We start from the raw sequence: 13,429 nt of genomic DNA on the forward strand, positions 1-13,429 counted from the left end.
TGGTAATTGTGAAAGTTTTCTTGGTGTGTAGAGATTAGACATAATGATTTTTGTCCTACAACTTTATTTACAAAAAATAGGAATCAGTCTGGCAAATCCTCAGATCATTGGACATAGTACTACCTGAAGACCCAGTTATTCCACTTCTGGGCATATATCCCAAGAAAATTCAATATACAACAGAGACACATTCACCACAATGTTGATAGCAGCCCTATTATAATAGCCAGAGCTGAAATTTTTTTGGGTCACTCAAGTACACTACCAGGTCATCTGCAAATAATGATGTTTCTACTTCTTCCTTTTTAATTTGTATTCCTTTTATTTATTTATTTATTTTTTTGCTGTCTAATGCCTATGGCCAGTACTTCCAGTACTATGTTGAAGAGGTAGGTGGAGAGTGGGCAGCCTTGTCGAGTCCCTGTCTTTAGTGGGACTGTTTCACATTTCACATTATTAAGTTTTATGTTGGCTGTTGGTTTGCTGCTTATTGCTTTTATTATGTTTAGGTATGGGACTTGGATTCCTGTTCTTTCCAAGACTTTTAACAAGAAGGGGTGTTGAATTTTGTCAAATGCTTTCTCAGCACTTAGTGAGATGACCATGTGGTATTTTTCTTTGAGTTTTTTTTTTATATGGTGGAGTACATTGATTGATATCTTTATATTAACCATCCTTGTATGCCAGGAATGAAGCCTACTTGGTCTTGGTGAATGATCGTTTTGATGTGTTCTTGGATGCGGTTTGCAAGTATTTTGTTGAGTATTTTTGCATCAATGTTCATAAGTGAAATTGATCTGAGGTTCTCTTTCATTGTAGGGTCTCCCTGTGGTTTAAGAATGAGGGTTATAGTAGCCTCAAAAAATGAGTTAGGTAGAGTTCCATCTGATTATATTTTGTGGAATAGTTTGGAGAGTATTGGTATTGTGTCTTCAATAAATATCTGATAAAATTCCAAACCAAACTCCTTTAAACCTGGGTTTTTTTTTTTTTTTTTTTTTTTTTTTTTTTTGGTTGGGAGGCTTATGGTGACTGCTTCTATTTCTTTAGGTGTTATAGAATTATTTAGATGATTTACCTGGTCCTGATTTAACTTAAGTACCTTGTATCTGTCTAAGAATTCATGCATTTCTTAAAGATTTTCCAGCTTGGTTGAGTATAGGCTTTTCTAGTGTGATCTTATTATTTCTTGAATTTCCTGTTTCAGTTGTTATTTTTCCACTTTCCTTTTTGATTATATTAATTTAGATACTCTCTCTTTGCCCTCTAGTTAATCTGGCTAAGGGTTTAGCATTCTTGTTAACTTTTTCAAAGAACCAGCTCTTGGTTTTGTTGATTCTTTCAATGGTTCTTTTTGTTTCTAGTTGTTCGATTTCTGCCCTAAATTTGATTATTTCTTGCCGTCTACTCCTGTTGGGTGTCTCTGGTTTATTTTGTTCTAGAGCTTTCAGCTCTGCTGTCGAGTTGCTGATGTATGCTATCTCAAGTTTCTTTTTGGAAGCACTCAGAACTATAACTTTTTCCTCTCAGTACTGCTTTCATTGCATCCCATAGGTTTTTGTATGTTGTGTTTTCATTTTCATTGAATTCTAGAATATCCTTAATTTCCTTCTTTATTTCTTCCTTGTCCCTGCTATCGTTTAATAGAATACTGTTTAGTTTCCATGTGTATGTGGGCTTTTTGTTGTCTTTGTTGTTGTTAAAGACCAGCCTTAGACCGTGGTGATATGAAAGGATGCATGGGAGTATTTCAATCTTCTTATATCTATTTAGGCTCCTTTTGTGACCAATTATGTGGTCAATTTTCAAGATGATGCCATGAGGTGCTGTGAAAAAGTTCTATTTTTTTTGTTTTGGGATGATATATTCTATAGATATTTGTTAATTCCAGTTGGTGCATAGTCTCTGTTAGTTTTACAGTGTTTTTGTTCAGTTTCTGTTTCCCTGACCTGTCCATTGATGAAAGTGGGATATTAAAGTCTCCCATTATTATTGTGTGTGGTGAGATGTATTTTTTGAGCTTTAGTAGGGTTTCATTTATGAATGTGGGTGCTTTTGTATTTGGAGCATATATGTTAAGGATTGATAGTTCCTCCTGACAGAATTCTTTCTGTAATGAGCAAAAAGTGTCCTTCCTTATTTATTTTTTTTTTGATAAATTTTGGTTGGAAATTTACTTTATTCGATATTAGAATAGCCATTCCAGCTTGCTTCTTGGGGCTGTATGCTTGGAAATTTATTTCCCAAAATTTTAATTTGAGATAGTATCTGTCTTTGACTCTGAGATGAGTTTCCTGTATGCAGCAAAATGCTGAATTTTGTTTGTGTATCCATTCTGATAGCCTATGTCTTTTTATTAAGGAGTTGAGTCCATTTATGTTAATAGATATCAAGAAGTATTGGTTGCTGTTTACTGATATTAATGGTTTTGTAGATTGAATTGTGTCTGTGTCTTTTTCTTCTTTTGGTTTTCTTGCTTAGGAGTTTTTTTTTTTGTTTGTTTGTTTTTACTAGGATATAGTACTCCTCATTGTATTGGGTTTTCCACCTATAATTTGTTGTAGTGCTGGTTTGTGGTCAGATATTTTGTAAATTTAGATTTACGTTGGAATATCTTCATCTCTCCATCTATGTTGATTGATAGTTTGTTGGGTATAGCACCTTGAACTGGCACTTGTGCTCTTTAGGTTCTGCATGATATCTGTCCAGGCTCTTCTAGCTTTCATAGTCTCTGTTGAGAAATCTGGTGTTATTTTGATTGTTCTGCCTTTATATTACATGACCTTTTTTCCTTTCTGCTTTTAGTAGTTTTTATTCGTTTTGTGCACTTGGACTTTTTACTATTAAGTGTCGGGAGGAATTTCTTTTCTGGTCCACCCTATTTGGAGTTCTGAAGGCTTCATTTTATGCTAGTGGTCATCCCATTCTTAAGGGTAAGGATGTTTTCTTCTACAATTTTGTTGAAGATATTTACTGTTCCTCTTAGTTGATATTCTTTGCCCTCTTCTATTCCAATTATTGTTAGGTTTGGTCTTCTCATTGTGTCCTGGATCTCCTGGATATTTTGGGTTAGGATCATTTTGGTTTTTGCATCCTCTCTGACTGTTTTCTCTGTTTTCAATCATGTCTTTGGCCCCCAACATACTCTTTTCCATCTCTTGTAGTCTGTTGGAAATTCTTGCATTTGAGACTCCTGAATTCTTTTTTAGGTCTCTTTTAGTCTTTTTTTTTTTATTGTTTCCATTTATGTTTTAAATTCTTTCATCCTTTCCTTAATCTCTTTGTTTGTGTTTTCCTCTAGTTCTTTTAATTCTTTGAGTGTTTTTCTTGTATTCTCTTTAAAACCTTCTTATTCTTTATGCTTTTCCTTTCATTCATGTTTAAGAATCTCTATCATCACTTTGAGGTTGGATTTCATGTCTGAGTCTGCTTTTTCTAGAGTGTTTGGCATTCCACTGTGTGCTGAGTTGAAAGTGCTGGGTTCTGGTGTTGCCAGTTTGTCTTGGTTTTCCTGGGGTACATTTTTTTGCCAGAGCAATTAGACAAGAAAAAGAATTCAAAGGGATTCACTGGAAAGGAAAAAGTCATAATATCACTATTTTCATATGATATTATCATATAATTAAGTGACGCCAAAAATTACACCAGAGAACTTTTATAACTAATAAACAACTTCAACAAAATTATCTCAAAACAATCAACTGTCTTCCTTTCTGCAATGGACATACAGGCTCGGAAAGAAATTAGGGATTCAACACGCTTCACAATACTCAAAAAGACTATAAAATAACTTGGGTGACCCTAAACCAGCAAGTGAAGTTCCTGTATGAATAGAACTACAGTATCTGAAGAAGAAAATTGAAGAAGATTTTGTAAGATAGAAAGATCTCCAATGCTCCTAGATTGGCAGTATCAACACTGTAAAAAATGGCCATTTGCCATAAGTAATGTACAGATTCAATGCAATTTCTATAAAAACTGCAGCTCAATTCTCTATAGAGTGTGAAAAGGCAATTTGAAAATTCATCTGGAATAACAAAAAACCCAGAATAGCAGAATCCATTCTCAAGAATAAAATCACTTCTGGAGAAATCACCATCCCTGATCTCAAGCTATATCACTAAGCAATTTTAACAAAAATTGAATGGCATTGGTACAGAAATAAACATGTAGATCAATGGAACAGAACTGAGGACCCAGAAATGAACCCACACACCTATGGTCTTTGATCTTTGACAAAAGAGCTTAAAACATTCTATGAAAAAATGATAGTCTCTTCAGCAAATGGTGTTCGGTCAACTGGCAGTCAACATTCAGACATATGCAAATAGATCATTTACTTTCTCCTTGTACAAAGCTCAAGTCCAAGTAGGTCAAAGATCTGCACATAAAACCAGGTACACTAAAACTATTAAAAGAGAAAGTAGGGAAGACCTTAGAACACAGGAACAGGGGAAAAAATCATGAACAGAACACCAATGGCTTATGCTCTAATATCAAGAATCTACAAATGGGACCTCATGAAATTACAAAGCTTCTGTAAGGCTAAGGACACTGTTCAGAAGATAAAATTGCAGCTTACAGATTGAGAATGGATCTTTACAAATCCTATATCTGAAGGTATCCAATATTTGCAAAGACCCAGGAATTTAGACTATAGAGAATCAAATAATCATATTAAAAATGGGGTACAGAGCTAAACAAATAATTCTCAATTGAGGAACATGAAATTGCTGAGAATAACCTAAATAAATTTTCAATATCCCTAGTCAACAGGGAAATGCAAATCAAAACAACATTGAGATTCCACCTCCCATCAGTTAGAATAGCTAAGATCAAAAACTTAGGTGATAGCACATGCTGGCTTGGAGGTGGGCAAATTCCTCCACTGTTGGTGGGTTGTAAGCTGGTACAACCACTCTGACAGTCAGTCTGTCAGCTCCTCAGAAAATTGGATATGGTACTACCTGGAGACCCAGCTATTCCACTCCTGGGCATATACCACAAAGATGTTCCAAATATAACAAGAACATATGGTCCACCATGTCTTTAGCAGCCTTATTTATAACATCCAGTAGCTGGAAAGAACCCAGATGTTCATAAACATATGCATGGATACAGAAAGTGTGGTACATTTACACAATGGAGTACTACTCAGCTTTTAGAAACAATGATTTCATGAAATTGTAGGCAAATGGATGGAACTACTGACTATCATCCTGAGTGAGGTAAGCCAGCCACAAAAGAACACACATGTTATGCACTCACTGATAAGCAGGTACTAGCCCCAGAAAGTTCTGAATAACCAGTACCCAAGAAATAATTTACAGACATCATGAAGCTCAAAAGGAAGAAAGGCCAAAATGGGGATGCCGCAGTGCTTCTTAGAAAAGAGAACAACAGTCTCATGGGAGGAAATGCAAGGTCAAATAGAGGAAAAGGGATTGAAAAAAAAGTTCACTCACCAGCTGCCTCACCTGGGGATCCACCCCATATGCTATCACCAAATCCAAGCAATGTACTTACTGGTAGGAACCAGACACAGATGCCCCTCAGGGACTAGGTTAGAGTCAGATAAATATAGCTGAGCATGCTTGCAGCTAATCATCGGTCTGAACTTGGGGATCCCAATGTGGTTGCTAAAGAAAGGACCTTAGGAGCTGAAAAGGGTTGCAACATCATGGGAAGATAACAACCTTATCAACCAACCAAACCCTCCAAACCTCCCATGGAGTAAAATGCCAACCTTTGTTTGCACACTGAAAGACATATTTATCCAGTTTCATATGTAGCTGAAGATAGCAGTGTCTAGCGTCAATGTGAGAAGAGATTTTTGTTCCAGAGAGGGCATGGTTTCTCAATTTAGGGCAATGGTTGGAGAGGGTATCAGAAGGATGTGTACCTTTTTGAAGGCAAATGAAGAGGGAAAGAGGATGGAAGTTGGGCGGGGTAACAGGTAATATATCAAACGTAAATACAGAGTATCTAATAAAAATAAAATTATATAAAAAACCCACAAAAAACAGTCGGCCGATTTCACAAACATTGAAGAAAGAACAGCCTATTTGGCAAAATTGTTATGTGAATACTGTCGATCTCCGGATAGAAAATTGAGGCAGCATCCTTGTCTCTCACTCATAATAACAATCTCTTATTAGATTTTTATTCTTAATATAGGAATCCACATTTTGAAAACATTATTGGAAGAATGAAACAAAGAACTTTAAGAAGCAGACACAGGAAAGACTTCTGGAATAAGGTTCTCCTTCCTCAAGGAGCAGACTCAGCAATTATCTAAAAAGATAACATATAATTAAAATGCCTCTTTGTAGGAATGGAAATAAATCAGTTGAAGAGGTAGCACACAGAATGGGAAAATCTTTGCTAGCTATACAACCAATAGAGGTTATCTAAAATTTATAGAAAGTAATAATAACTTTAAGATTAAACAAGAAATCAAACAAGCCAGCCAATGAATAGGATACTGAATTGAACAGAGAGATCTGAAAATACAAAATGTAAATGCCAGTGACCATATGTAACCATAATAAGTGGAAGAAAACAGTGATCATATGTAACCATAATAAGTGGAAAAAATGAAGTCATGATTTGGGAGGGAGCAGGGAAGTAACATAGGTGGTGTTGGAGGGGGAACTGAGCTGGAAGGACAGAGATTATTTAAATACAGTACTTGTCTTAGTTTAAGTTTTATTGCTATAGACATCATAAAAAAGACAAATATTATAAAGAATGCATTTAATTGTGGTTGGATCACAGTTTCAGAGGTTCAGTCCATTATCACCATGGTCTGAAGCATGGCTGCCTGTAGGCAGGCATGGTGCTGGAGAAGGAGCTGAGAGTTCTACATGTTTATCTGAAGGAAACCAAGGATGAGGCTCTCATTCCATATTAGTCAAAACTGAGCATTGTGACCTCAAAAACCATGCCCATAATTACACACTTTCTCCAATATTGTTATACTTCTTAGTAGTGCCATGTTCCATGGGCCAAGCATATTCATTCCACCCTAATACTCATGTTTAAAATTCTGAGCAGAGTGTTAGAGTTGATCTGAGAGTCGTTGTTGTTGTTGGTGATGGGGTTTGTGGAGTCGTGAACAAAATATTATATGAAGAAATTAGACTAAAATGTCTGTATTTTGTGTGTGTTATTATTAGTATGTTCTTTAGATACACTAGCCATCAAATAAATGCAAACAGGCTGGAGAGATGGCTCAGTGGTTAAAAGCACTGGATCTCCTTCCAGAAGACAGGGGTTCAATTCTTAGCATACACATGGCAGCTGATTTTAACTCGAGCTCCAGGGAACATGAAAACATCACACAGTCACACAAGCATGTAAGATACCAATGCACATAAAATAAAAACATATTATGAATAAATAATTGCAAATCCAGACTAGAGTTATATTCCATCCTACCTCAGTATGAATGGCATTGCTTACTTCTGTTCTTTCTTCTTTCCAGCCTTTCCCAGCTACTCTTCCTAAAAAACCACTCTCATGGTACCTGCTCTAAAGCCAATACTTTTTTTCTCTGATTATTAGTGCATACATATGTATATATTACATAAATACATACTGTGTTGTATACCATCAGAACATGTACACACACACACACACACACACACACACACACACACACACACACACACACATGCTAAAAGCCCATTCCTAGAAAGAGAACTACAGGCAATTAATGACTGCTTGGAGAAGAACTACACTTTCCCAGGTATGACTCCCTCCCCACGCTATTATGGGTTGACTAATGCAGAATGGTCAGCTGTAAAACCATAGACATACAAACAATAAGCAATCCTTCAAATAAATGAATATTAATAAGTAAATTAATAAACAATCAAATAAAAGCCCTACTTTGTGACCCTGCTGTAGCATTCCTTGTATTTACTCAAAAGGCTCCACTTAAACAAAGATGTAAAAGTGCTTTTTTATTTTTTAATTCATTTTTGTTTTATTAACTATTTTATTTACTTATAGTTCAAATGTTATCCCCTTCCCTGGTTTCCCTATTTTCAGAAAACCCTTATCCCATCCTCCCTCCTCCTGCCTTTATTAGGATTTTCCCTCACCCATCAACCCACTTCCTCTTGCTTTGCTGCCCTGGCATTTCCTATATTGGGGCATCGATTCTTCCCAAGAGTAAGAGCCTTTAACCTATTGATGTCCAATAAGGCCATATTCTAGTAAATATGCAGCTGGAGCCATGGGACACTCCATGGGTACTCTTTGATGATTTAGTCCCTGGGAGCTCTTCGGAGAGTTGATTTTGTTGGTTTATATTATAGTTCTTTCTATAAAGTTGCAAACCCCTTTAGCTCCTTCAGTTCTTTCCCTAACTCCTTATTTGGGTCTCCATGCTCAGTCCAATGATTGGCTGTGAGCATCTGCATTTGTATTTTTTAGGCTCTGGCAGATTCTCTATATCAGGTTTCTGTCAATAAGCAATTCCTGGCTTCATCAATAATGTCTGTGTTTGGAATCTGCTTATGAGATGGATCCCCAAGTGAAGAAGTCTCTGGATGATGTTTTTTCTTTCTCTGATCCACACTTATTGCTTTTACTGTGTTTAAGTATAGTCCTCGAATTCCCGGTCTTTCCAAGACTTTTAACATAAAGGGGTGTTCAATTTTTTTAATGCTTTCTCTGCATCTAAATAAATGATTTTTTTCTTTGAGGTTTTCTATATAGAGGATTATGTTGATGGATTTATGTATATCAAACCATTCTTGCATCTGTGAGATAAAGCTTACTTGATTGTGATGAATTTTTTATGTGTTCTTGGAATAGGGTGACAAGAAATAAATTGCCTATTTTTGCATTAATGTTCATAAGGGAAATGGCTACAAAGCTCTATTTTTTGGGTCTTTTTGAAATTATGTATAAGGGTAATTGAGTAGTTTTCCTTGTATTTCTATTTTATGGAATATTTTGAAGAGTATTGGTAATAGTCTTCTTTTAGGTCTGATAGAATTCTGCACTATAAACATCTGGTCTTGGGCATTTTTGGGGGGTTGAGAAAATTTTAATGACTGCTTGTATTTCTTTAGAGGTTATGGAACTGCTTATATGGTTTATTTGATTCTGATTTAACTTTGGTACCTTGTATCTGTCTAGATAATTGTCTATTTCATTCTGATTTGCCAGTTTTATTGAGTATAGGCTTTTGTAGTTGGATCTGATGATTTTATGATATTTTTCAGTTTTTGTTTTTGTGTCTCCCATTTCATTTCTGATTTTGTTAATATGAATACTGTTTCTGTGTCCTCTGGTTATTCTGGCTAATGGTTTATTGATCTTGCTGATTTTCTGAAAGTCTGAGCTCCTCGTTTTGCTGATTCTTTGTACAGTTCTTTTTGTTCCTACTTGGTTTATTTCAGCCCTGAGTTTGACTGTTTCTTGCCACCTACTCCTCTTTGGTGTATATGCTTCTTTTTATTATAGAGCTTTCAGGTGTGCTGTCAACCTGGTATTGTATGCTCTCTCCATTTTCTTTTTGGAGGCACAAGATGTTATGAGTTTTTCTCTTAGCACTGCTTTTATTGTATCACATAAGTTTGGGGGTATGTTTCTTAAATATCATTTAATTCTATAAAGTCTTCAATTTCTTTCTGTATTTGTTTCTTTACCAAGCTGTCATTGAGTAGAAAACTGTTTAGTTTCCATTTGTATCTCGGTTTTCTCACGTTTTTGTTGTTATTAAAGACTAGCATTAGTCCTTTATGATTTGATAGATGGCATGGAATTATTTCAATCTACTTCAATCTTTTGATACTTGTTTTGTGACCAATTATATAGTCATTTTTTAGAAGGTACCATGAGATGCTGAGATGAAGGTATCTTCATATGTTTTAGGATGAAATGTTATATATATATATATATATGATAAATCCATTTGGTTCATAACTTCTGTTAGTTTAATTGTGTCTCTGTTTAGTTTCTGTTTCCACTGATGAGAATGGGTTGCTGAAGACTCCCACTATGATTATTTTAGGTAGAATACGTGCTTTGAGTTTTAGTAAAGTTTCTTTTATGAAGGTGGGTGCCATTTTTTAAGAGCATAGATGTTCAGAATTGATAGTTCATCTTGTTAGATTTATTTTAATGGGTATAAAATGTCCTTCCTTATCTTTTTTGGTAATTTTACTTGAATGTCTATTTTATTGGATATAAGGATGGCTACTCTACCTTGTTTCTTGGCACAATTTGCTTGGAAATTTTTTTCCGCACTTTTAATCTGAGGTAGTGTCCGTGTTTATTACTGAGGTACATTTCCTGTATGTAGCAAAATGCTGGTTTCTGCTTATGTATCCAGTCAGTCAGTCTATGTATTTTTATCGGGGAATTGAGTCGATTGTTTTTAAGACATATTTATAAAAACTGATTGTTGCTTCCTGTGATTTTTGTTTTTTGAGGTGAATTATTTTTATGTGGCTATATTCTTTTGGGCTTGTTGCAGGAAAATTGCCTTCTTGTTTTTTCATGGATGTAATTTCTCCTTATGTTGGAGTTTTCATTTGTGTGGATGGATTTGTTGTAAAACATTGCTTAAATTTGATTTTGTCATGGTATATCTTGGTATCTCCATCTATGTTAATTGAAAATTTTACTTGGTGTAGTAGCCTGGGCTGACATTTGTGTTCTCTTAGTGTCTGTAGGACATCTTTCCAGGATATTCTAGCATTTATAGTCTCTTTTGAGACGTCTAGTGTAATTATGATAGTTCTGATTATACATGGTACTTGACCTTTCCTCCTTATTGCTTTTTTTTCCAAATTTTCTTTTTTTATTGAAGAACTTTATTTTTAAAAATGGTGATAAGTGTACAAATTTTAAGTATTTTTGCATAAAAGTATACGAAAATATTTTTGTCAGTGCATGGCATTTTTTTAAGGTTTGATAGTGTACATTAAAATCATACCTTGTATGGTCTTTGTATGGTTTAGGTAAGAGGGTTACTGTAGCCTCAAAAAATGAGTTAGGTAGTATTCCATCTGATTCTATTTTTTGGATTAGTTTGGTGAGTATTGGTGTTATATCTGCAGTAAATGTCTGATAGAATTCTGCATTGTACACATCTGGTCCTAGGCTTTTTTTGATTGGGAGGCTTTTGATGACTTCTTCTATTTCTTTAGGTGTTATAGAATTATTTAGATGGTTTACTTGGTCCTGGTTTAACTTTAGGATCATGTATCTATCGAGGAATTCGTCCATTTTTTTCAGATTTTCCAATTTTGTGGAGTATAAGTTTTTGTAGTAGGATCTGATGATTTCTTGAAAAACCTCAGTTTCAGTTGTTATGTCACCACTTTCTTTTCTGATTTTGTTAATTTGTATACTCTCTCTTTTCCCTCTAGTTAGCCTGGTTAGGGGTTTATCAATCTTGTTGATTTTCTCAAAGAACCAACTCTTGGTTTTGTTGATTTTTTTCAAAGGTTCTTTTTGTTTCTATTTGGTCTATTTCTGCCCTAATTTTGATTATTTCTTGTCATCTACTCTTCTTGGGTATATCTGCTTCCTTTTGTTCTAGGGCTTTTAGCTGTGCTGTCAGGTTGCTGATGTAAGCTCTCTCCAGTATTTTCTGGAATCACTTAGGGCTATGAGTTTTCCTCTCAGTACTGCTTTCATTGCATCCCATAGGTTTGGGTATGTTGTTTTTTTGTTTTCCTTGAATTCTAGAAAATCCTTAATTTATTTCTTTATTTCTTCTTTGACCCTGCTATTGTTTTACAGAGCGTTGTTTAGTTTCCATGTGTATGTGAGCTTTGTAGTCTTTGTTGTTGTTTAAGACGAGCCATAGACCATGGTAATCTGAGAGGATGCATGGAAGTATTTCAATCTTTTTATATCTATTGAGGCTTGTTCTGTGTCCAATTATGTGGTCAATTTTTGAGAAGGTGCCATGGCGTGATGAGAAGAAGGTGTGTTCTTTTACTTTTGCTTGATATATTCTGTAGATACCTATTAATTCTAGTTGGTTCAAAGTCTCTGCTACTTTTGCAGTGTCCTTGTTCAGTTTCTGTTTCCATGATCTGTCCCTTGGTGAGAGTGGGGTATTAAAGTCTCACACTATTATTGTGTGGGGTTAAATATATATTTTGAGCTTTAGTAGGGTTTCTTTTATGAATGTGGGTGCTTTTTTATTTGGAGCATATATGTTAAGGATTCCAATCTCACTTATGAACATTGATGCAAAAATACTCAACAAAATCCTTGCAAACTTAATCCAAGAACACATCAAAATGATCATTCACCATGACGAAGTAGGCTTTAACTCTGGGATGCAGGGATGGTTTAATATAAGGAAATCCATCAATGTAATCCACCATATAAACAAACACAAAGAACAAAATCACATGGTCATCTCACTAGATGCTGAGAAAGCATTTGAAAAATTCAACAACCCTTCATGTTAAAAGTCCTGTAAAGAATATAAATTCAAGACCATACTTAAACATAATAAAAGCAATACACAGCAAACCAGCAGCCAACATCAAACTTAATGGTGGGAAACTTGAAACAATCCCACTACAATCAGGGACTTGACAAGGCGGCCCACTCTCCCCCTACCTATTCAACATAATACTGGAAGTCCTAGATGCAGCAATTAGACAGCAAAAGGAAATCAGGGAGATACAAATCGGAAAGGAAGAAATAAAAACATCACTCTTTGCTGATGGCATGATAGTGTACTTTAGTGATCCCAAAATTCCACCAGAGAACTCATACAGCTGATCAACAAGTTCAGAGAAGTGGCCTGTTACAAAATTAACTCAAACAAATCAGTAGCCTTCCTATACTCAAAGGACAAACAAGTGGAGAAAGAAATTAGGGAAAAGGTACCTTTCACAATCATCACAAAAACTATGAAATACCTTGGTGTGACTCTAACTAAGCAAGTGAAGGACCTGTATGACATGAACTTCAAACCTCTAAAGAAGGAAATTGAGAAAGATCTCAGAAAATGGAAAGATCTCCCATGCTCATGGATCGGAAGGATCAACATTTTAAAAATGGCCATCCTACCAAAAGCAATCTACTGATTCAATGCAATCCCCATCAAAATTCCAACCCAGTTCTTCATTGAGTAGGAAAGATCAATGTGAAATTTCATATGAAATAACAAAAGACCTATAATAGTGAAATCCACACCATCAAACCTTAAAAAAAAATAAGTACTGACAAAAATGTATTGTATAATTTTATGCAAAAATGCTTAAAATATGTACATTTACCTTTGTTTTGTAAAATATGGTTGTTAAAAAAACAAAAAACAAAAAAAAATCTTACTATTTACAATGAGCACAAAGTACATGTAAAACAGGATATAACCTGGAATTAGTAAAAGTTTTTTTGGTGTGTAAGGAATAAACAAATTTTTTTCTTTGACTTC

Source organism: Micromys minutus (assembly GCF_963924665.1).
Source record: "Micromys minutus genome assembly, chromosome: 32".
Taxonomy (NCBI): Eukaryota; Metazoa; Chordata; class Mammalia; order Rodentia; family Muridae; genus Micromys; species Micromys minutus.